This window comes from Spea bombifrons, chromosome 2 (assembly GCF_027358695.1).
Source record: "Spea bombifrons isolate aSpeBom1 chromosome 2, aSpeBom1.2.pri, whole genome shotgun sequence".
NCBI lineage: Eukaryota > Metazoa > Chordata > Amphibia > Anura > Pelobatidae > Spea > Spea bombifrons.
In genome coordinates, this window is record NC_071088.1 from 129303870 (window position 1) to 129328660 (window position 24791).

A 24791-nucleotide genomic window follows, 5' to 3' on the forward strand; every position below is an offset into this window, starting at 1 on the left:
ACAAACATAAAAAAAGGTCAACTTCCAACTCTTCACAGTAGAGAAAAAAAAATCATGATTAAGTCCTTAATAAGAAACTGTATTCCTCTTTTTCTCGGTTGATGTTAGAGACGTTGTAACAGAAGCACAATTATTTCCCCAGGTGAACCCACACGTTCTGTATGTTCACCTTTCCTGTCACTGCCCATCATCTTAATCCCTGAAAATATACATAGAACCTAAAATATATGGGCATAAAAATACTTCGCCCCATCTAGTCTGCCCATTTTTGTTATTCCTGATGGACTCAAGCCCCAGTGAGTCCTTGGTCCAGTCCCATAGTCATGATAACTTTAGGCTTATCCTATGCATGTTTAAATCTAGATAGGTCATATCAACTGCTCATCTATGGTCTATTACTTGAGTTACCCACCAAAAAAATACATTGTTAGCTTGACAGGATCTCCCTGTGGTAAACCCTTGCTGTTTCTGATCATGCAAACCATTTACTTCCAGATATTTAACAATCCTTTCCTTTGACACAGTTTCCATTAATTTACCAACTGCTCAGGATGGACTTACTGGTCTGTAGTTGGTTCTTCTTGCTACTTTTTTTGTGGAATGGTACTACAATTGTCAACTTCCAGTCTTCTGCAATTATTCCTGTCAATAGTGACTGGTAGAAATAAGTCTTCTAGTGGTTTTCCCAGGACACTCTAGAGCTCTTTTAATAACTTTGGGTGTATCCTACCAGTCTTTTGGATATCATCCATGTTAAAAGAAAGCTCTTGTGTAAATTATGTACAATTTCCTCCTCTGCCCATGAATTACAGGCCCTCACCTTCTTACTGCACTGATATACAAGGTGGGGGATACAGCGGTGTACAAATGTGTGGTCCCCACCAGAAGCTTTTGTAACCCACATGTTTCCTTATACATTGGGGCACATTTACAGTTTGTAGTTCTTTGTCAGGGCAAGCACCACAGAAACCAACAAAATGTCTCTGCTGACTGTCCCACTTACTACGAGAACTGATTTTTATGAATATGGCCCATCAGGGAAACTGGAATTGCTGTTTCATATAAAAGAAACATTTTTTTTAGAAGGAGCTTCCCATTAAAATCAGTAAGGAGTCCAGCTAGCAGCAGGTCAATCTTCAAAAGAAGACATTCAAACCAAATCTGACCTGTTCAGCAAAGTGAACTTACAGAAAAGATCAGAACCCATGCCTCGTAAATGAGCAAGCATAGAACTGCTAACAAGATTTCACCCATCTACAAGCACAAGTAACCTGAATTCTATTATCCAACTGTAACAATTAAATTCACAGTATCTGATAACAACATCCCTATGCACAGTATATAAAGGTATTATTGTATGCACCATGAACTAGTAATATTTTTAATATTTCACTCACACTCTGAATTCAGTCCACATGCTTGATTAGTCCCTCAGGGACTCTCTTTCTTTGTGCAGAGTAAATTGTGTTCCACACTAAAAGGTTTCTTATTAGATCGTCTCTGCAATTAAATAAGTTGGTGAACATGTCTGCTTCTGTTTGTAGAATGCCTATGAAGGCAAGGTGGTTCTAGCGCTCTCACACATAAAGTGTGGATGGATTTACAGGTCATTTATTTACTAATCGGGGAAAAGAAAAAAAAGGGAAAAGAAAAAACGTCGGTGCGCTAAGCTAGTCTCAGGCTCAAATAATACAAATGTATAATACGAGGCCTACCAAACAGGTGTAAGCATGCTGCAAAAACAGTGTATTGGCTGTACAATGTATACAAAAAACAAAAACTGTCTGCGCATCTTACCCTAATAAAGTTGGCAACAAATATATAAACATAATATAAATGAGAGGTTTTGGTTATATGAATTGGCCAAAGCATAATTAAGCTCACCCGCCACGTCAAGGCACACTCTCAATAGGGTGAGAACCTACTCTCACCTCCTACGTAGTGGGCACACAAAGCAGTTTATACTGCTACCAAAACCTTATTAATGTGTTGGGGGAGGTGCAATTAAACCTCCTCCCTATTAACCCCTGGACAGCAAGCTGCAACCAGACTGATGAGGAGCCAACAACCTCAAATATGTGCAAACAGGGAAAAGAAAAAATGTCGGTGCGCTAAGCTAGTCACAGGCTCAAATAATACAAATGTATAATACGAGGCCTACCAATCCTTTGTTAGTAGAAGCTTAACCCCCAGTGGGGTTTGACCTAGAATGGACCTTATTGAGTTTCCCCGATTAAAATGTCCAAGTTGAGGATTCGTGAATTTGTGAGTTCATTTATAATCCAACTCAGAATTAATGTATTAAAAATCAAATTTGAAAGCCAACTTTCACTTTTTGTGAACTTAAATATCATCACCCTTTATACCGTTTTTTTTACATATATGATCTGGTTGTAGATATATGTGGTATGTGAGGACATGAAGTATTCTAGGTAACACGTACACACAGATAACATGTTGGAACAAGGATCTAGCAATGTTCTATTTAAGATCCACAATTATTTATTTGAGAACCCAGTAGAAAAGTACTCGGTTTTGGTGCTCACGGTGGCCTTTATCAAGTGTGGCTTAGGGCTTGGTGACAAATGACAAATGTTTGATTAACTAAGCCTGAAACCACACTTGATACAGGGAACAGTTATGGCTCAAATTATGTATTTTTCTGACATAGCTCAATAAATCATTGCAATCTAAAATATTGTACCTGATGTATGCCACATTCCTTTTTGTGTCCTAATATCGCGAGAAAAAAGGGATCTTTCAAACTCTACTTATATATGAAATTATGTTTTGGGAACGTATGCCTTATCATACCTCACCCATGTGTCAGGACTGATCATGCAACCAAAGGTTTTTTCCCTTAAAATTATAAATCAGACTTTTAATTTGGATGTAGATTACCCCCACCCCATAAATAAATAGCAAAGCATCTTTTGTTTAGAAAATAGAAGGCAATTTGCTCAAATAACTAATTTTTAGTAACAGGATCTCACTGTATCAGCATAACCACATACATTAGTAAAATCCAATGGCCCCTCAGTTTTAGAATATTATATTTCACTCCATTTGAAAAGTTAAATAGCATAGCAGTAATTCAACTTCTATGTAATTTCATTAGGAGGCCTAGTGACATTTACGTACATGAAAAGTAATTTCCGCCATGAGACTTTTATTTCAAACTTACAAATTATTTAGAATCTATGAAAGATAAAATAAAATGCACAAATTATTCTCGCCAGTGCATTAAGGATTAGTCATAGCTTAAGTATTAAGGACAGAATTTGGAATATTGAAGACAATAAAACTGAATGAGACATCTGAAAGAAATGTTTTATTTCTTCTACCTGGGGTTGGCGCTACTTTATAAGCAGAATAAGGCGCTGATTAAACGTGGGGAAAAAAATCTTCGTATACCACGTACTTTCACCCGTTCCTGTGTTCGGTTAGGGCAAATATTCGTTTAGATTCTTCGTGTTCGGTTTTTTTCTACTTCTTCGCCCCCCCCCCCGTTTTTTTGTAGAAAGGGTTAATACGGGGTTAACGCGGTACACACTACGCAGTAGCTTTGGCACCAGGATTGTAAAGGTCCTTATGAGCGACTCTATTGGTCACCGGCAGGGGCCTCCTCTGCCGGCGACCATTAGAGTCGCTCGTACAGACCTTTAACTCTTGGAGCGGGGAGACCATGGTCTCCCCAGGCCAAATTCAACTGTAAGGAGTTAATGGGCCGTGCGAGCGAGTCTATTGGTGGCCTGCAGGGGCCCTTCTCTAGCATCAACCAATTGGGGCAACAGTATGGATGGATCCAGGGTGGGGGGCAATTGCCCCCACAGAGAAAGATGGCAACCTGTTGTAGGCATAAAAAGGTAAATCCTCAGTAAATCTGAATTTACCCCTTTCTTTCCCTAATTTTAGGAAGGAGGCTGGGTCACGTTGCGTGAGCTTGTGGTACTAGGGCAGCAGCGCTATGATGATTTTAATAATTTTCAGTATATAGAAATATACAACAGTTAGGCTAGATTTCCACTTGGTTTTTTTTTTGCTAAAAACGCCTATAAAAACGCCAATAGCGCCACCTGGCGTTTTTTTGTGAAAAACGGCTGCAGCCAGATGTTAGCTGTTCTTCAATAGGAAATCGCAAAATGCCATTTCCACTTGGCGTTTTTCTGTTTGGCGTTTTTTCAGTCCTCTTTGGCGTTTTTCTGCTTTTTTGGGCTCTGTGGCAGTTTTTCAAAATCGCAGCATGTTGACACTCTGGCGTTTTTTGCAAGAAATCTTGGCGTTTTTCTCCAATAGAAGTCTATGGGAGAGAAAAAACGCCATGAAAAAGCCATGTGGGTTTATTGCCTTGGCGTTTTTTATGGCGTTTTTTCCACAGTTACAATGCAGAGGATGGACCCAGTATCTGTGTGTCCTACGAGAAATAGTCTGAAAACAAACAGTTTCACACAAAACAAAGTCCTGGACTGGTTCATATTGAATTTTACACCATTTGGAACAAACATGCCATTACAAACAAACATACGCGACCGGATCCTGCGTGCCAAAAGCAACAGCAAACAATTTGCACCATCATTTGGGGCCAATCTTCCCAGAGGAGCAGACATTCGGAATAAAGCATGCCTTACAAACCACAGAAAAGAGACAAAAGGGTCTACCAAGTAAATGACATCAGGAGAGGGCAGATACTTGCCATTTATCCTAATCCCTTTTAGCTGGGTGAAACTTCTAACTTGTAAAGGCTGGAAAAACTGCCTAAGGTCAAAAAAAGAATTTCCACAGAAAGGCTAAAACGCCAGAAAAAACTCCAGAAAAAACGCCAAAACGCAGGTAAATGCAGTGGCAGTTTTCTTGGCGTTTTTCCTGGCGTTTTTCATCAAGAAAAAAACGCAGGACAAAAACCCAAGTGGAAACCTAGCCTTAAAGTATATTGTGAATATTACAAATAAGATTTGTAAGGTTTTCAATAAATAAAAAAAAAAAAAAAAAAAAATAAATAAAAGGTTTTCAATAAATGGAGACTCAGAGAGGGGTTTCAAATATTATGTTTTAAAAGTAGCTTTTTATAATCTGCACCAAAATAGATTTATTTTTAGTAAATAATTGTGCAGCTTCTGTATATAAAACTTACATACACATTACAAAGTTGCATTATTGCTTTAAAAACAGCAACAAAAAATATATTAAAAAAAATATTAACCTGGAAATGTGATTTCTTTTTAAATATTTATTTGGTTTTATCCTTTTTTAGTAAAAAAAAATTCACCCAAAATTAATTCACCCAGAGACAGTTACAGCAATAGTGCTGAAATTCTTTTATGATGTTTACAGCAGGTAGTGTACTTGAAATCCCAATATAATTTAAACAGATATTGGCAATGTCATCTAATTTTGCAAATTTCTGTTGACTAAGAATAAAGATGGCAATTTCTGTTGGATTGGGGACTCTTTGGCACTACCAGATATAGTTACCTAGTCCAACTTTCATTAACATATTACATTGAACTCATTAATTTCAGCTGATGGCTTCTGGCACAACTTTACAGACCTGCTCATGCTCAATGCACACAGGGATAATTGTCAAAATATAGGCTTATCATCTCAGCACTAATCCATGCTAAAGCCAGCGGAACATATTACACTTACTGAATAATACATATGTAGATATAAACTGAACTCAATTTCCCCAGGCACAAAGAGTACCGGAGGTGTCCATGCCTTCAACATGCTTCAATAATAGCTGTAGGCTGAACATGTAGCAAACATGGAAGCAATGGGGACAAAAGGGAGAAGGATAACATGGCTAAGGACAGGTGATTTAAAGTGAGTACAAGAAAAGGTGTGTGAATTAGCAAATTCTTTAGGGTTGGAGAGTTAGGTCAGTGGAGGACAGCAGAGCATTATGCATGGTGAGTGTAGCATGACTAAAATGATGGAGAGGCAGGGCTGGATTGGGAATACAATCTGCCCCTTTAAGGCCAGTGGCTGATTTAATGATGTATGTGCTGGATACATATAGACACATGATACACGCTTATGCTTTTCTATGTGTTTTCAATGTGTATGCAACCATCATGCGCACACTGAAGGACAGGATCTGGCGTATGAGGGACAATAAAGCCCTCCAGGCATTTGCACAGTTTACACGTTGGCCAGTTTCGGACTTGAGGTGGGGGGGCTGGATGTAAGATTTCCGACATATCTTGAGGACGTGATATACTCAGATAAATGGCAGGACTAAATAGCCTGACCCATCACATTGCCTCCTGTTGATCCCTGAAGAGTGATTATTAGGTCAAATGATTTGGAATACTTATGGGAAATCAAGCCCTGAACATAAACCCTTACAATAATACTAATTAAATCATAATTTAAAAAATGCTGAATAAATACAAATCAAATAAACAAAAAGGGAGGTTTGGTAAAATGAGTAATGACATTTCAAGAAAGTATTATGAGTAAACAACAGACCTTATCTTCTGCTTTTACAAAGAAAAAAATCAATTCTATTCTGATTTTATTTCTTCTTTATCAATACACCAAGTGGATACCTGCAGTAGATTGGGGAGATATTTATTTGATCATCACATGGTTTTCAGGTATCTTCCCCTGATATTATTTACTAATAAGCGTGAAATGTCAGGCTGCAATTTGTATGAACATTTTTGTGATTGTGTATTATATAACTGTGTATATCTCTATTTTTTACATATTCTAGTGGAATTAGTCATAGTAAAAAATGTGCTTGTCATTGAAGCTTTGTTGTTTGTCTGCGTGAATGCTTTATATAACATACATTCTACGGCTATAACAATAAAGTTACTGAATAATTGTCCTTGGAATTTTTAACAAAATTAAAAGTAAGATTTCCATTTAGCCAGCAACATTAATTATAACGAAGAAGACTACCAATTACAATTCTATCTAGTACAGTATATATATTCTATCCAATACAGTATATCTATATATATATATATATAGCTATATATAGCTATGTATATATATATATATATATATATATATATATATATATATATATATAGCTATATATAGATATCTATATGAATATATATATATATGATAAATATATTTTAATCCTTTTATGGAAAAATATAATAAATAACAGTTAAAACATTGTTTTAAATATTACAAATAAGCTAGGTTTTGATGGGGACTATAGGAGGGGTCTCAAGTACTATGTATTAAAAATTGCAAAATGTATTTTAGTAAAGCGCTGTGTAGCTATATAAAAAGTTACATAATTATTATAAAGTTGCATTATTATTTTAAAAATCAACATCAATCTTTCCCTGGTGTTATGTGTACTGTGGACAATAAACTTTTGAGTCTAGATAAGTCAACGTAATGTTCTCATGTATAATTCCCGTTCTTGTAAAAATAACAATATTATATACTTGGGGTGAGTGAGCATTCCGTGGTATAATCCAACTTGCTAAAAGAAGAGTTGGCTGGGAGATTGCAGACGCGATGTTGTCTCAACTCCATAATTTCACTATTTATTATGGAGGGAGAACACTGGCTGCTTCCTTGACTAGCTGGCCCTGTATAATGCATACTTCAATGTGTAAGGAGACAGAAGAAATGTTGCTGATTAAACTATACATTTAACAGGACCAGCCAAGCTCTTCCTGCTGTAGAAACTCCCTAGAGCTAGCTCTTCATACTGTATAGTGAAGTCAAGGAGCTGAAGCACACCTCTCCCAAAAACTCCTGTGAATTCCCACTTTAGTGAATAAACTCCATTTATCTCACTGAATATGGAGTCTTCAGGTGCATCCTTTAAAGCATGCGCAGAGAGGGTGCTTTAGCTAGTTTGGATCCCCATCTAGAGAGCCAGGTGTAATAATTCTATATAGTTTGTTGTATTACTTCATTCTAGATGGAACAATGACTCGGCTAACTCGATAAAGGCACTTTCCAAAATAAGAGTCATCTTCCGAGGAGGGCAACTTGTTTCAATGTTTTATTTCATATCACAAATCATCCAAAGCGTACATTGATCCGCGCAAACAGGTTTATGGGTTTATTTTACAATAATTTAATATCGAGGGCCATTTAGAGGTAAGGTAGGCAGTACATGCTGAAACCGTCTGATACCGCTGCTTGAACTGTCAAAAATGAATAGGTATGGGAATGATCTGCTAAATAAACAGAGAATGGTGGGTTCATGCGGCATCCACGCTGCCTGAAACACCGCCAGCTATGTTCTTCAAGTGTGAGCATGACTTATGTTTTCCCATCTCCAAAGTGCTCAGTTACTGTAGGATTATACACTCTTGACGCTGTTAAACCAGCTCTACACTACTCAATGCCCCTCCATCATCCTTCATTCAGAGACACGCTATTATCTTTGCCTCCAGCTGAGCGTCTACCTAATTTATCACAATACACCACTGTATTTCTAAAATATCAAAGTCGCTTAATAATGATGATGGCAGGTCATATCAGAAGCTGCTTTTGAGAGTGTCCCAGTCACCAGAACTAAGCATTTTTGGTAATTAAAATATCGATTATTACCTTTTTTCATGTAAACCAAAATTCAGATTTCTAGTCTGAAAAGCACGATTCCTTTTTTTATATTTTTTTTTGGGAATAATAATCAAATTATTACCGATATTCCTTACGAAAGCAGTATTGCATAATACATACACGATAATGCAACATGAAAAAATGTCTAATAAAACAAATAAAAAAAAAATTGACTCGAGTCCACGAGAAGCATAAATCTAAAAAACATTAAAAAGATGCTTCTTTTTTATAAATGTTATATTAATTGATAAAAGGTATTTTAAAGGGTATATTAGCAACCCATTCCCTTATTGGGTTCCTACATATTTTCATTTTCCTAGGATGACTTGTGTGACAAAATAATTAGAGGAAAAACATTTGGTATTATGCAAGTGCTTCTGTGTTTTAGAACAAACAAACAAAAAAGCCGTAAGCTCCATTTTAAATGGATCAGTGAGGCACAGCGAAGAGTTTTATTCATTTTGGGAATAAAAGGCATGATGATTGTTTGTAACAAGGAAAAAAGTCCAATTTATTTCATAACTTCATGAATATATCCCTAGGAAAATTCAGCAAAAAAAAAAAATCCTTTTTTTAGAACTCTTCACTGTAAGAAGTGTTCTTTATTTATATATTAATAAAGTGATTAGAATCTGGCATCCACGGTGTGATTTTACGGGTTATATAGCATCCTGGCTAGATTGGGTTATGAAACGGCCAATTCTGCGCATGAAGTGGACGCCTTTGTGATATCCTGATGAACATCTGGAAATTCAATGTTTTAGCTGATTAGTTTCTGACACGATCATTATGCGTGTGATTTGCATCCTCGGCTGTATAGTACTTCCTCCTACAGGAATTAAGGATTCTTCAGACTGAATAGAATGACGTCCCGTATGATGCACAATACAACTCTGTGCAGCTGCAGATCCGTCAGAATAAAAGTGACTGTATAAAATGTGGGTATTTTGCTACTATCGATTTCAAGTGCCCTATCTTGTAAATAGTAACAGACACGTGCGTTCTGAAATTACATTTACATTTGTAATCCAACACTCAATTAGCTTAATATTAAAATATTATCATAAAATATGCGGTATAATATATTATAATTTCAGGAAAACCTTGCATACGTCATGATGTTATATTATACATGTGTATACGCAGGGCCGGCCGAAGACTTAACGCCGCCTGGGGCGAAGTTTAAAAAAACGCCCCCCCCCCGCCGACGCCAGGGGGGCGGCATTTTAAACTTCGCCGACGCCATAATCTACGATCCCCCCGGTACTTACCTTTAAACAGTCCTGCGGCGAGACTCCCTGCTCTGCCACGGTGCCGGCTTGTAATGATGAGCACCGGAAATTGACGTCACTTCCGGCGCTCTGCATTACAAGCCGGCACCGGGACCGAACAGGGAGACTCGCCGCAGAGGAGAGAGAGAGAGGGGCGGCGAGCGGGTAAGCGAAAACCACTCGGTGCCCCTCTCTCTCTCCTCCGCTTCAAAAAAAAAAAAAAAAAAGCGCTTGGGGCAATTGCCCCAGTCTGCCCCAGTCTGCCCCATTATAGGGCCGGCCCTGTGTATACGGTAACAGGCACTTATTATGTAAGTAAGCAAAAATAAATGTGGTAATATGTGAGATTTTACAGTTACTAAAACACTTCGATCAGTTATCACAAAAAAAAAACATTATTAATTGAGTTATCCTTATTTTTTGTAACATTTTATGCATGCATTTTATTAACCTTTGTTTTTTATCGCTCACTATTTTTTTTTTACTGGGTAATAAAAATAAAATACATTAAAAAAAGGAAATCCTTTTTTTTTATTGTTTATTGTTATTTGCACTAACGTTTGTATCTTTCCAGGGACCAATTACGGAGCAAAATGCACTAAAGTCAAGATTCTATCAGGTGCTAGAATTCTGGGCCCTCATATCCCACTATGCATATTCCAATTTTCTGATAATAAAAATAAGTACATCATATTTTTAAGCATCTTATAGGTCGCACAAAATTAAAATGGAGTCAGAACCATCTTGCTTTCTTCGAAATCACATAAAGGGTTATTTTTTTTCTTATACTTAGGACAAAGATGATATTGGTGAAATTAGATGTCTTATCAGATAGGTCCTAATTACATTTATGATCTAGCTATTCTAAGATATCAATAATTAATTAATCAGATTATTTTAATGGTCAAACCTTTGATGGTCAGTATTGCGGAGACAGAATGTCTGGACCAATTCCACAAAAAACCCTTTGACACTATCTTTGATATATGGTAATAAACTTTTCTGACCTTTGATGTAATTTTCATCATGTTTTTAAGTTAACAGTTTCATTACTACCAATAACTTAAATCACTCATTAGACCAGAGCTCCTCTTGGTGGTAAATTTTATAAACTTTGTAGGCATTTGCTAAATTACTAATCATAATAAGTAACACCCAATATTCTTAGAGGAGAGTTTTAACTCATGGGAGTAAATTGTAAAGATAAGGTTTCCCTTTAAAAGTTTATGTAAAAGGATCACTCTCATGATAATCATTGATCATTTTTCTGATTTTCAGTTTAATTATTTCCACTTAACTCTTTAATCTTGAGTATTCTTCATATTTCCAATTTTCTGCGGGCTAATTGAATCTTGATGGCAATTACTTAACTTGAAAGAAAATGATTTCCACTAAAACTGGATTGGAGACTTATTGGGAACCAGCAACAAGTGGTGGTCAATATAATTTTATTTTTATATTTTTAAATAGAAGTGAATTTTGTCCGGGAAAATATTTTTACTGCATATAACAGTTTATGAGAACTGCCCCTTATAATCCAAAAATATGGCAAGAGTGGATAGAATTTAATCCTGTAATTGTAGGCTATTCATTAAAAATCAAACTAAAATCTGTAGAAGTTGCCAAATTTGAGTTTTTAAATTGTTGTTAGTAGTAACATTGTAACAGACTGGTAGAGCGAGATATAGTGATTTTTTTGTTACAGCGCTAATTCATGCGTTTTGCCTTTTATCAGTTTGCAGTTCTAAGGTGAGAGTGTTTTGTCGTTGCTGAGTGCATTGGAAAAGTTAACTGATTGGGTGCCAATGGTGGAAATATTGGATTCTACTACTAGAAACTGTGTAAAGTAATGAATACTTTATTGAAAGAGTTAATGTGTATTTTTGGTTCTCTATGAAACATAGTACATTTGTTAACACACAGAAGTAGACTATTTTCCCAGATATGTGCTGTTTGTGACCATTAAGCTATTATGTGTATAAATTTCATGTTCAGTTGCTATGCTTATTACTGTGAATTAACACTTTATTTGCAGGGACTGTGTCTCTGAATATGTCTTTGAATCACCCACTATTCTGTTATAACGCGAGTTCTGTTATTTGGGGCTGATATAGTTGTAGCTACCCAAACCGTATGCTGTTTATATAATGTGGTATCAGTTTGATGAATATGGGATGTTAATGACAGGTTTTATGTTTTACGTGTTACATCATTGCTAATTCCATAAGCCAGTAACTAATATTTGATAACTAATCAGTAATACACTGTATTCTATGTTTTGGTACATTTGGATATGTTTTAAAGTTATTTTTTTCTGTTTCACATTTTGTGTTGCACACAGATCATATAGATATTTTAAACATTTTTGTCTTCACAATAAAATATATTTTTAAGTAAATAGTTGTACGATGTCTCGTTTTGAATGATACATTTTAATGTGATTTGCAAGAACTTAGGGTCAGAGATAAAATATAGGGTATCTCTTTATATTAATATTGTGGGCGTGATCCTAACATATAGCGCCGTATTTATCTTGATCATAATTTTCCCGACACAGTTTAGCAGTAAGCATTTTCAGGGCTCTCGCCTTTTCCTGATTAGATAACTAAAACATACAGTATAAGCCTGGAATCCATTCTATTTACACATTCTGTAGCCCCTGCTGTATTGAATTATTTTATGGTAGAAAATATTTCATAGATACTTACAATGGTTTATTTCAAAGCCCATAGAGGAATATCTTGGTGAGCAAGTTCAGCACTAGACCTAAATATTAGCCTACGTTGTTTTGTGGTTAATTCACCTTCAGCTACAGGTCCCAGCTATCTCTCTAGCACTTAGAGCCAAGATTATTTATTTGTACATTTCGGGAAGGTATATGCTCTGTTGATAAATAGATACCCTGAAGTTAATGAGCAATGAAACTCATATACGTGTTTATATTTAACATGAATTGATAACCAGGCATAAAAAGACTACTCAACTGTAGTAGAGAGAGAGATCGTATCTGGTGCCAGAGCCTCTTGCTTATCAAGAATAGAAACTTAGTGCACAGACAGAGATAACATAATTTCCATCAGGATCCGGGCATTATTATGTTCCTCTGTTATCCTTGCTGAACTTTATGGGATCTATCCTGTTTTTGGGAGTCAAAAATGCAAAAATATACCTCCAAACTCTCCAGATTATACTGCCTCCCTACAAACCTCACCACTGGGTCTTGCCAATGGACCTCACATCTGCCTTATTAAAATTAATTGCCTACCTTTCACTAGGATCATGTGTTTTGTAGCCTTCAGGATGAAGCCGATATGACATTTTAGTAATTGCTTTTCTTAACTTTAGCGTCATAAATAATAATCTATTTTTAGCTATTACATATAGTTCATTAGGTTGAAAAAAAGACCTAAGTCCATCAAGTTCAACCCTTCTACCTAACCTTCCTACTCTTGATCCAAAAGAAGGCAAAACAGAAACCCTAATTAAGCTACTTCGATTCTGCCATCAGGGGAAAAAAACTCCTTCTTGACTCCAAGAGGCAATCGGATTTCTCCTTGTTAAAAAAAAAAGTATGCATTGTGGCTTCCTTCTACAAAAACAATTATGTTTAATGTATACCCAACGATGACTCAAAATCAGATGAAACATTAGAAGTTAATGGGAAGCAAGGATTACTTTTGCGAGATATGCAAGAAGTACCATGCCATGCTAGATGATTCCTGCGAACCGAGGAAATGTATTTTTTTTTATGCACAGATGACTCTTTTCAAAACAGAAGTTAATGTTTTCCAAATAAAAATGCACTTTGGCACACGTAGGAACACTAAACTTTCCGTGATTGCTTGCTTCTGCCAACTGCTTCTGGCGGTCTGCACTGTGTTCTCTTTTATATCTGAAACCACATGCGTTTGTGATTGAGCCAGCACCTGTGGGCAGACAAAAAGCCATGCACGGCAGCTGCAAGACTCGAATGTCAAAATTCAAATGCATTTCGAAAACACAAGCATTCTGGTCTATGGATGACTTCCTTGATTTTTCGGTGTTCAAGATTTTTTTTTCTTCTGTTTTTGGCTCACTTTACGGATAGCTGATACGCGTATTAATTGCTCTTTTTTTTCAAGTTGAATGGGCTTTTTTTCTTTTTTTTTTACTTATGCCTGGAAATTATTATTCAAGAGGCATACATTTTTACTTGGAAGAAAAGTGAATATCTATACATAGAGCCTGCCCTAATTGAAAGAAGAAGCCGCATATTAAATGTTTGATTATAATGCTGCAGTGAAATGAACAGAACAAAGGGTCTCTAATATTTAAATGTACATGATTTCATACTCTCAGGGTTAGGCATATATAGAGTTTATATATATATATATATATATACATATTTAAAATGAATGGTCAAATTAACAAAAAGTCCTTTAAATTGAACCTATTCTAGTTATCTTTAATTGCATTTTTCTTCTAGATTGTAGGCTTGGCTGAGTAGGGTCCTCCTAACCTTTTGTAAGTCCAAACTGTTACGTTCATTATATCACAAAATATGACGGTGCTATATAAATCTAGAAATAATAATAATCCAGATAAAATTTAAAGGCACATGTCATAGGATGGCTGGAGTGTCATTTTAATGATAGAAACATTTTCAGCACTTTCTGATATGTCTTTGTTCAGCTATAAATTCTCTCTCTCTCTCATTTGCTTTTATGTGGCTTTTTTCTGAAGCAATTCCTATAAAAAATATATCTTGGTGTGAAAATGTATATATATATAAAAAAACCAGTAATAATAATAATAATAATCATAATAATAATAATAGGCTAGTGCAAATGTAGACCCAAAGCATATCTGTTCTGATTTTGGAAACATCTCAAATGAATTGATTTGACCCATAAAAGTATATGTTTTTGAATGAGACAACTGAAGCTATTTCATACAGCCCTCCCCCACTAATATATATATATATATATATTTTTTTTTTTAAATGGCATAAATAAGACCCCTTTGTAATTTAGCTGAGGATTTATTCTCCATGATGTAGCTGCTGAGACAAAAGCAGTTTTTGTTCAGCAACATCCTCCATTACAGTAATAACCCATACATTTTTTATTTTAGGAAAGGGTCAGAAGGCTTTCTTACATACTATATATTTTTTTAAAAATATTTTTTGTTGAGCTGTGTAAAACACTTTTTTTTTTTAGCTTTTTGCATGTTTAATATGTGTTCCAATTCTTCAACTATCTTTGCACTGCTTTCTATTATATAACAGTACAATATCAGTAGTCTTTGTAGCCCCAAGGGATGTCTTCTGTAGCTAGATGTCACAATGACATCACAGGGACGACTTTAAATAATTCATTTTGTAATGTATTATTTTTTTCTTTTTCGAAGACAAATAAACTTGGCTTCCCATTTTCTCACTCTGATTGTCACATAATGAATTTGACAGAATTATGAAACTTGGCCGAAATGAAAGTGAAATCATCAAAAATGCTTAACGAAGGAAATTATAGTTTAAGCCTACAGCATCCTTACCATAGTCAACAAAATATATAGTATCTCACATGTAATTACAGTGGTAGGAGTAGCATCATTGATGGTAGTTGGGATTTCTGCAATCAAAACAGTTGATTGTAGCAATACAGATAAGGGCAATTCTAACTCCCACAACTGTTTGCTGCAAGGACTAATGAATCAATTATATGCTGTCATTGTGCCGTCTCATGGCCCTGAATCACTAGAACTGACATTGAAAGTATATGTTGCCCTTCATCATGAACACTGGCGGATATTTTTTTTTTTTTATTATTGTTGCAAGCACCACAGACAGCTTAGATATTATATTACATATTGGTATATGAGAAAAATAAAAAAGTACGATCATTTGTGCAATGCTCACTGTCTTAGCCGTGTCTTTATTTGTCAAGAGGACTGTATCAGGATGCGGGTCCCAAGGGACCCGTCAAAAAACTTGCGGGTGTGGGTGGTTTTTCGGGCGTTGCGGGCCGGAGCGGACGGTCAGACAATGTCAGACACAGCGTCTCTTCTGTTGTTCCGTAAAGGAACCCAGCGGAGTTGTGAGAATTCACGCCACGTCACATGACTCTGCTCCGTTCCTGCTTCCCATGGGTGGCACAAGAGAAGAGACGCTGTATGCGAGCAACGCGAAGGCAGCCTTGCAGGTGTGCGCGGGAAATCTGCAGTTCAGGTAAGGGGGTGGGGGAGTTTGTGTGAACGAGTATGCGTGATTGAGGGAATGAATGAGTATCTGTGAATGATTAGTATCTGTGAATGAGGGAATTAATGAGTATCTGTGAATGAGGGAATTAATGAATATATCAATAAGTGAATAAATGTTTGTGAATGATGTTTGCGGGAGCGGGCGGAATTGGACACATATGTTGCGGGAGCGGGCGGGAGTGGAACACACACGTTGCGTGAGCGGGCGGTAATGGTCAAAAATTCAGCGGGGGAGGGCGGGAGCGGGATTAAGAAAACAGCCCCGCAGAGGGCTCTAAAACCAGCTGCAGCAAGAGAGATTTCTTCTTGCCACACTAAGCCAAAGGTCAATATTAATTTGATTGGGAGAATTTTGGGAGAAACTCACAACACTTTGACAAAAATCCTCCCAGAATCCTCTACTTTGATTCCCTTCTTAACATGCACAGTCCATATATAGGAACATAAAAAATACAAATAACAGTGCAAATGAAATGAAGCGGGAGAGATACTTGTGCAGTATAAACAAAATAAGACAAGTGCTCACAAAAGATACATAAATGCATCCAGGTGAACTATCTCACAGTCTCAGCAGCAAACCACATTCTGAAAGCCATTACGATCTTTACGATCTGAGTCAGATTAACCCTCTGGGGCCCTTGGTTAGGTACCTCTCAGGAGCCGAAGGTTCCAGCTTTAAGCTTTTGCTCTCAGGCTAGTTGGATTTTGTGGCTGAAGCCTTGAATGTAAGGCACACCAGCAGCTGATCACTCAGAACCTGCTCAAGAGACCCGGCCAAGTTCTCATAAAAATATACAATAGCAATGATGGCTCTGGAGAAATCATTATATATATATAAATATATAGAGTTGTCTCGGTACCCCCAAACAAGTCTGGCACTAGGTAGGAGCCAAGCTTGTCTTGTGCGTGATCTCGCTCTGCCTACAATCCTCTGTTTCAATAATGTATGCTATATATTGTAGATTAATGTAATTTACATAACTGAGTATCAGAGCTACAATAAAACAGAACAAAAAACCCAAAAACAACTAGGCAATATATTTTTACAGTATAACATAAATATCTGTTTTTAAAATAAAATAAAAAAACAGTTATATATAAATCTAATATACAGCATCATTTATGTAATATATTTCCTTATAGTAAAGGTGATGTTGAGCCAGTCATATACACTATTATTTATTGTTTAATATAGCACCATCATATTCCACAGCGGTGTATAATGGGTAGACAGGACATAACAAGTAGTACATAACATAATAATTTACAGAAATAACAGGTGAGAAGGGCGCTGCTCGAACCAGTTTACAGTCTAGAGATATACATCAAGGTTAACTAACTCTACAATCTCAGACCCATTAAAAAGCATACAATACGTTTTATTGAATAGATTAAACGATTTTTTTTTGTATTTTAATTTACAACAAAAAAAGACAACTAGAATTAAATTCATGATTATTAACTAGAAATGGCTGGGAAAATAAAAAATAAAAATAATTTAAAACTGAGAGAAAACAATCCAAACCATTTCTTACCAAAAATCTGTAAACTCTAAAAGTAGCCATACTCTGCATAGTACCGTATTCTATTAAATACCTGATAAAGTATCAATTAAGGCAAGCTTCTTAAGAAACTACACTTTTTTTTCCATCCCTTTCACTAATTTCTCCATTTTATATACAATATGCGTCTTGCCAATTAGAGAATATATTTCTCTTCGCTAGACAGAGAAGCTCCATGAGACCGGCAAGAAATTCTAGATGTCAGATGTGCGGTTGCTTGGCAACCAAATAATTATTTTCCTACCGGCAGCTTTGCATGTACAAGCTCTTACAATCATACCTATTAATTTCCAGATTAAAAGTCATGATACTCCCACAAAATATCTAATAAACACATTTTAACAAGACTTCTACATTGATTTAAGCATTCGTTATTAACATTTTTTTTTTATCCCCACGCTATTTTACATTACATTAAAAAAAAAGAAAAAAAAACAAACATTATTTTTGCTGTACAGAATGCACGGTAAATTTGTTTGAAATAAAACTAGCAATCTGCTTTTATGTTTAGGATGAAATGCCATCAAGAATTTGCAGACCTCTCAAGGACTTATTAAATTACATATTAGGATGGAAATAGCATTATATATTACACTGAAAAAATACGACTAAAACGCAGTATAACATGCTGATGTTCAAAATAAATATTATCTTCCGGCAGTAGGTTCTAGATTCAATTTAAATGTTAAGTGGGGTCCTTAACCCAAACCACAATAAAAAAAAAAGAACCCCATGCCGTCTGCGATATAACCTGTCTGTGCTTGTGTTTTCATTTTATTTCAATCAAAGCCATCGTTTTCAAAATGTAACGTTTTTAACGCTGCAGATATTAACCCAGTCTTGTACAATCTGTTGCAAATACATATATAAATTAAAGGAACGCTAGGCCACCTGGGGCTCTCACTCTTCCGGTTGAGTCACTTCATGAAGAGTTGGGTCTAAACCCAGACAAGTGGGAAGTTCTTAGCTATATTTATAAATTGCCAAATTATCCTATTAAGAGCTCTTTGGGGATTGTAAAAGAAAAAAAAATCAAGGTATCCCACCTTCGACCAACAGTCTATGTAGAAGTCCTATGTTGGACTCAAACATTGAGATTTCAGTACATATGGCCACTCGACGAGTGTGTCAAGAGACCAGCTACCCCTTTACCTATCCGTGCCCGGACCTATAAGCCATTTCTTATGAGTCTGTCTAACCGCTTGATTTGCCTACAGGATTGTTCCGGTCTTATTTATATTCTAGGTGTGGAAGCAGTATCTTGTAACCTTCTGTCTGCTAAATGTAAAGGTCACTTTTCCACTCTGATTTCCAGTGACCTTTCAAGTGCTTTTGAGACTGTCGATCAACATGTTTTAGCTCGTCTCTTTCCTCGCTGTCTTCTGCCCTGGAAAGTCTTCTTATATCTTCAATGGCTGAAATGGGAAGATTACCATTCCCAGATTCTACATTTTAAATTCCACTTTTCTGGCCATGTTTACAGAAAAAAAATAAGTATATACATTAAAAACCCATGTTTACCATAGGGAAATGTCTGTTAGCTTTATTTTGTCGCCTGCATGATTTTTCCTCCCAAGCTAAATTATCTCTCCACAATTGTTAAGGGGACACTCCAACCATGTATACGTTGATGCATATGATAGCCGAGTATCCCCTTTAAACGTTTTTTTTTTGTGGAACCCCACAACATGGATTTTTCTCTTTCACCTCTTGGACCAAACACATCTCCTGCTTTCCACGGCTTATAATTGTCATACTCTAGCGCTGGCTCGTGCGAGTGTTCCACAGGGCACAAAATTGCCCTGATTTCAATAAATAGGCTTGATAAATTAATTTAGTTATGCTAAAATCAGTGATGGTGACAGCTTCCATTAAGCTCCATTTATCAGGATCACACATATTTATTTTATACCAGGTTTTCCCATAAGACTACATTTCTAGATATTTTCTAGATAATTAGTTATGACGATAATAATGATAATAATAGCAAAGTGAATTTGATGAATCCCATGAGAAAATCCAAATCCTGATAAACAGTCACCCCAATTGACATTTTTAAATAAGGGTCAGCTCCAGGCTATGGCTGGATTATTATTAAGCCATTATTTCTGTAATGTTTGTGGATGCACTCATTTGATCTATTGTCCTTCATTGTTGCCACTACCTCAACGACTCAATTATCTCATGGTACCACTGAGAATAGCACAGCGCTATTTTAATATGAACTGTCAACAATGTCAACAATATGGCTGGCATATATGAACACTTTATCTCTCAAAAGAGTAAGTAAAAGATATTTATATTGCCCAACAATATCAACTGGACAACAATTTGTTTGACCGAACCTCATGAGTACAAGCTTTGGTATGAACATGGCTATTATGGTTAGAGCCAGCTTGTGGGGTCTTTAGCAATACTAAATAGACTTTATAACATTAAACTGGAGTAAAATAGATTCCGTGTTGTATCCAAAAGGATATTTTTAAGGATCTGCTTGTTCTTAGAGAAGCCTTAAACAAATTTAGAACCCATAAATCTGTCAGATCCCAATCAACCTTTTAAACCTGTGTCTATTATTCTCTAGGCTGTCCAAGTATGAGCGTAGAGCTTGGTCTACTCCACATGGTTTCATAAAAGGGACTGGTAAGGTCAGGGTAATTGGAGATATAATAAAAGATGGATGTTCATGGATGTAGGCCATATAATGCTGCCTCATTTATATATATATATATATATATATATATATATATATTATTATTATTATTATTATTATTATTTATTTATTTATTTATTTTTTATTATTTTTAAAACACACGACAAGTTAAATCAACAACAACAAAGAAAGAAAAATAAAAAAATTTAAACAATATTACATTAGTTGACACAAATGTTACTATATAGAAGAGAAAGACATTATTATTATTATTATTATTATTTAAAAAAACTGAAAAGGCTTCTTAAAAAAATTGTACTTGAAATGGTATTTGAAAGTTTTGCTTGTGATATGTGACTTTTTTTATTGTATTTGATAATTTGTGTTCTTTTAATCGTAAAATAATGTAAACAGATGTTGCCTAGATAGTTGCCTGGATAGGGCTTGCAGTGGACACTGCTTCAACGTGAAAGACATTTTTGATAGTATCAGGATAGTGAATGTAAAAATGACATATATTGCCCTTTAGTCTATATTTTGAGTATTTGTGACATAGCTGTTAACCATTTAGGGAAAGAAATATCAGCAAAAGAACAAAATGCAGAGTTTAGCCATGACATTCAAAATCTTTTATTAATCTTTCTATCTAACTACAGTATCTGTCTCCATATACATGAATGCTATTTTTTATTTTTTGCTGCGTCATTCATGCCCATTTGTCTAGGTCTTCCTAAATACCCAACTAAAATATTACCATCTGGTATGTAGCTGACACATAACCTTTTGAAAGAATATTCGTACACATAAATCACTTCAGATAAAGAAGTGCTGAATTGTATTCCTAGGGCACTCATTGTGCACCGCAGCTTTGTTCCCGAAAGACCAGTGAGCTGCAAAGCATGCGCACGCATTGTTCTCCGTCTAAATGTTAGGTACACACTACCTCCGAAAATCTCATTAACCGTGAACCATCAAATTCTTCAGCCTGCTCCTTATGCAACTTGCTTCACTAAGTCTTCAATCATACTTTATGCCAACAAAGAGTTTGTTGTTAAAGTTTTTAATACCGTATTTGCCTGAATATCTCTGATCTCTGACACCCGGAGAAGGTCTGCGCGATGGACGCAGACAACCCCCGCTGCTAAGCGCACCTCCTCCCGGCTGCAGTGGAAGTTGTCTATGCGAATCGCGTAGATCTCTCCACGCTGCCCGGACTACGCACCGGGGACTCAGAAGCTCCGGTAAGTTGGGGGGGGGCATAAGACAGGAGGATCCAGGAGTGGCTGGACGGATGGAAAGCAGCATAATCACTTAATGTTCATAGACAGAAGAGAAATAATCTTCCAACTTAATCCTAAGACTTTCTAAAAATAGTTTTATAATATAAAGTTTCTGATCTGATGCTCTGTATTTTTTATATGGCATGCATAGATATTTGTATTCATAGTTATGTTACTTTAGCCTTGATAATTAGGAGAAAATCAGAAAATGTAGGAGCTACTTTTTGTTTTCCTTGAAGATCTTGGTGTAAGGATTGTGGCTTTATGTGACATAAGGCATGGGACATAACTAGAAACTGCAGGGAACTGGTGCGAAAATTGCCCGGGGCCCCCAACTTCACTAAGCAATATGTCCCACTGGGCTAAGTTTGCCCTGAACAGCTTGTGAGAGCCAATTTGGCCCCAAACAATGCCTTTGTCCTAAGGAGCTTAATAGTGCTAACCTAACTCCCAAACAGCTTATCTGTGCTATCATTACCCGCAATCAGCTTGTCTGTGCCATCATTGCTCCCAAACAACTTGTCTGTGCCCTCTTCGCCCCTTGCCATGTGTTGACACACATGTGTAAACACACTTGGACAATTTACACACACTTACTCATACTCACTAACACACATGTATGCATTCAAACACACACTCCATCTCACTCCACTTACACATCCATGCTCACACACAAATACATACATGTACATACTTATACACAAACATGTGTACATCCATGCTCATACCCACACACATACATATCCATGCTCACATACATGCTCACACCAACACAATACCACATCCAGACTCGCACACTTATACATAGATGTGCATGCTCACACGTACACACACACAATTACAGATATATACATGCTGTGCATGTAGCTCTGCTATTAGAGCACGGTCGCATAATGTTGTAACACAATAATATTTGAGAATACCGGAAAAATATCCTGTGTTATTGGCACAGGGAAGTCAGGGATAACGGTGTGGGGGGGTAAATGCTCTAGTAGGCAATCTCTGTGGTCTGCCCAGAAACCTATGGTACTGTTGTTCTGGAATTAGGCTTGTAGGGTGATGGGCAGGAGCGTGGCAGATAATGAATATACATGTGACAGTAACACACACACTACTTCCCTCCTAGACACAAGAGGCAGACTCAGCCTGGCCAGGTGGCAGCATCTTTTTTTGTTTATCTGTTTTTCCTACTGTTTTAAATAAGACAGCGCCATCTGCCACACAAAAAAGCTCTGTCCTTGCACAGAAATCCAGCTGAAGTTTATGAACAAAGGATATGCTTCCATATCCAGTTCGCCTTGGTGTTTCTGTGCATGCAGACAAAATTGAATAGTTTTAATAGTAAAAAGTCAAAAGTTGACTTTTTGCCACTTAAATCCCACGTTTCTATGCACATAATCTACCTGGAACCAAATATTTTTTATTTTAATACGATGTTGGCCACTGTGGCTCTTAAAGAGACCTTATTCGATTTTGACAGATGAGAGAAAAATGTTTGTTTCAGAAGGTGATAATATGTACTAGCAAAAAGGGGGGGGGCACCGGCAGATGTCTGCTTGGAGTTTATTAACATTAAAGATACCCCTGGGAAACTTTGGCTATGATATGTCTATTGAAACACTGTGTACACATTTGAGACCATTCTCTTGCCTTTATAAATTGTAACCAGTGTATAAAACATTCTACATAGCCTTAGGCTTTTTATTAAGCATGTTACCTTGAATGTAACACAGCAGGCACACTTCCAGAATGACCTCATTCGCCATCTTCACTGTATTGCTGATAAACTTGTCATAAGCCTCTAGAGATATTTGGAATTCAGACCGATATCCAGAAGATACATTGATGAAAGCGTGGGGATATAATTACTAAAGTAGCAATTTTCAGTTGATTTGGTTTAAATTTCCCCTGAGGAACCGAGAAATGGAATGCTGGATAACATTAAATGGCGCGTCCATGTATTGTTTCACCGCCTATAGATGTTTACAGGCAAACATGGGGTCTTCATCTCCCTTCATCTGTCATCACAGCCTCCGTTGCAGCTCAGCACCCATGACTGGGTCCCCATGGCCCATTACACAGGACTGGGCCCTTACAGCCTCCTACCCATTATGGGGACTGGCCCGTTTATAGACGTTGGGGCTGGTTGCCCCATTGCGAGCATGAGGAGGGGCAGATCTCTGATGGTGACCTAGTCTATATTTTTATATATTTCAATGACAAATACAGTACTTTATGTTTTCAGATAAATGAAAGTGAACTCAAGGGGAATTATCTGGTTATATAACAAATTTCTGGGTCCATGAAAAATCAGATATTGAACTCTAATTACACAATACAAGCTTTCTTCCTTTGTGTAGAAACATAAAGGCATAATGATTCTCCAAACTTGGTCCGTGTTATATAAAATGACAATTTAAATACCTTTTCTGGATGGAACAAATCATTTTTTTTAGATTATAATAAGAGTAGGAAGAATAATTTAAAGATGAATGACATGATTACGGCTGAAAAAAAATGGGTGTTATTTCATAATATTAATAAAAGATATACATATTGCATGAAAAGACGACCTATATAAATTATGTTCATAAATATAACCCGGGGGGGGGGGTATATGAAATAATATAGAAAAAAATAATAATAATTTTTTATGCGGCAAAAAATTGGCATGTTGTAGTCGCCATAAATACTGCTGAAGATTTGAAGTGAGACATGCAGTATAGATCAAACAATAATTCACGAAACATGTTATTACACAGTAGCATTTCTAATAAATTAAAAACAAGTAACTTTGTATAGTTTAATGTAACAGGCGGGTTTCTCATAAAATACTTCACACTGACTTCCTATAAATGCTAATGTATCAATCCCTCGACTAGGATTAGCTTGCCAGGTTACCATGGAAAATCACTCGGTGTCAATTTTCAATACTTCTCACTGGCATAATTCCATAAAGTAAAGAGCAAATAGAATACATTTCATCTCCTTGTTCCCCTTTTCATTTTATTATGTATCTCTTGAAACCATTTTCACACACATGTGATATGTATTGTATTTACCATTACATACAGACATGATATGCCTCTTATTTTGTCATAATACTCTAGGCTCTAACGATCCACTGCCCATCTGTTTCCAACCAATGACTCCACAGAACTTTGATGATTCCAAGTAAGTCATTTGTTTTTCTTGCATATATTAGATTGTTAACATTAACCATCACTGGTGATTATGG

At 36.3% G+C, this 24791-nt stretch overlaps 1 protein-coding gene across 6 annotated transcripts in view; it reads right to left on the bottom strand.

Moving 5' to 3' along the window:
• The window catches only part of GRIA4 (glutamate ionotropic receptor AMPA type subunit 4), a 161990-nt gene that overhangs the window by 77255 nt on the left and 59944 nt on the right, over positions 1-24791 (bottom strand). The window lies entirely within an intron of this gene.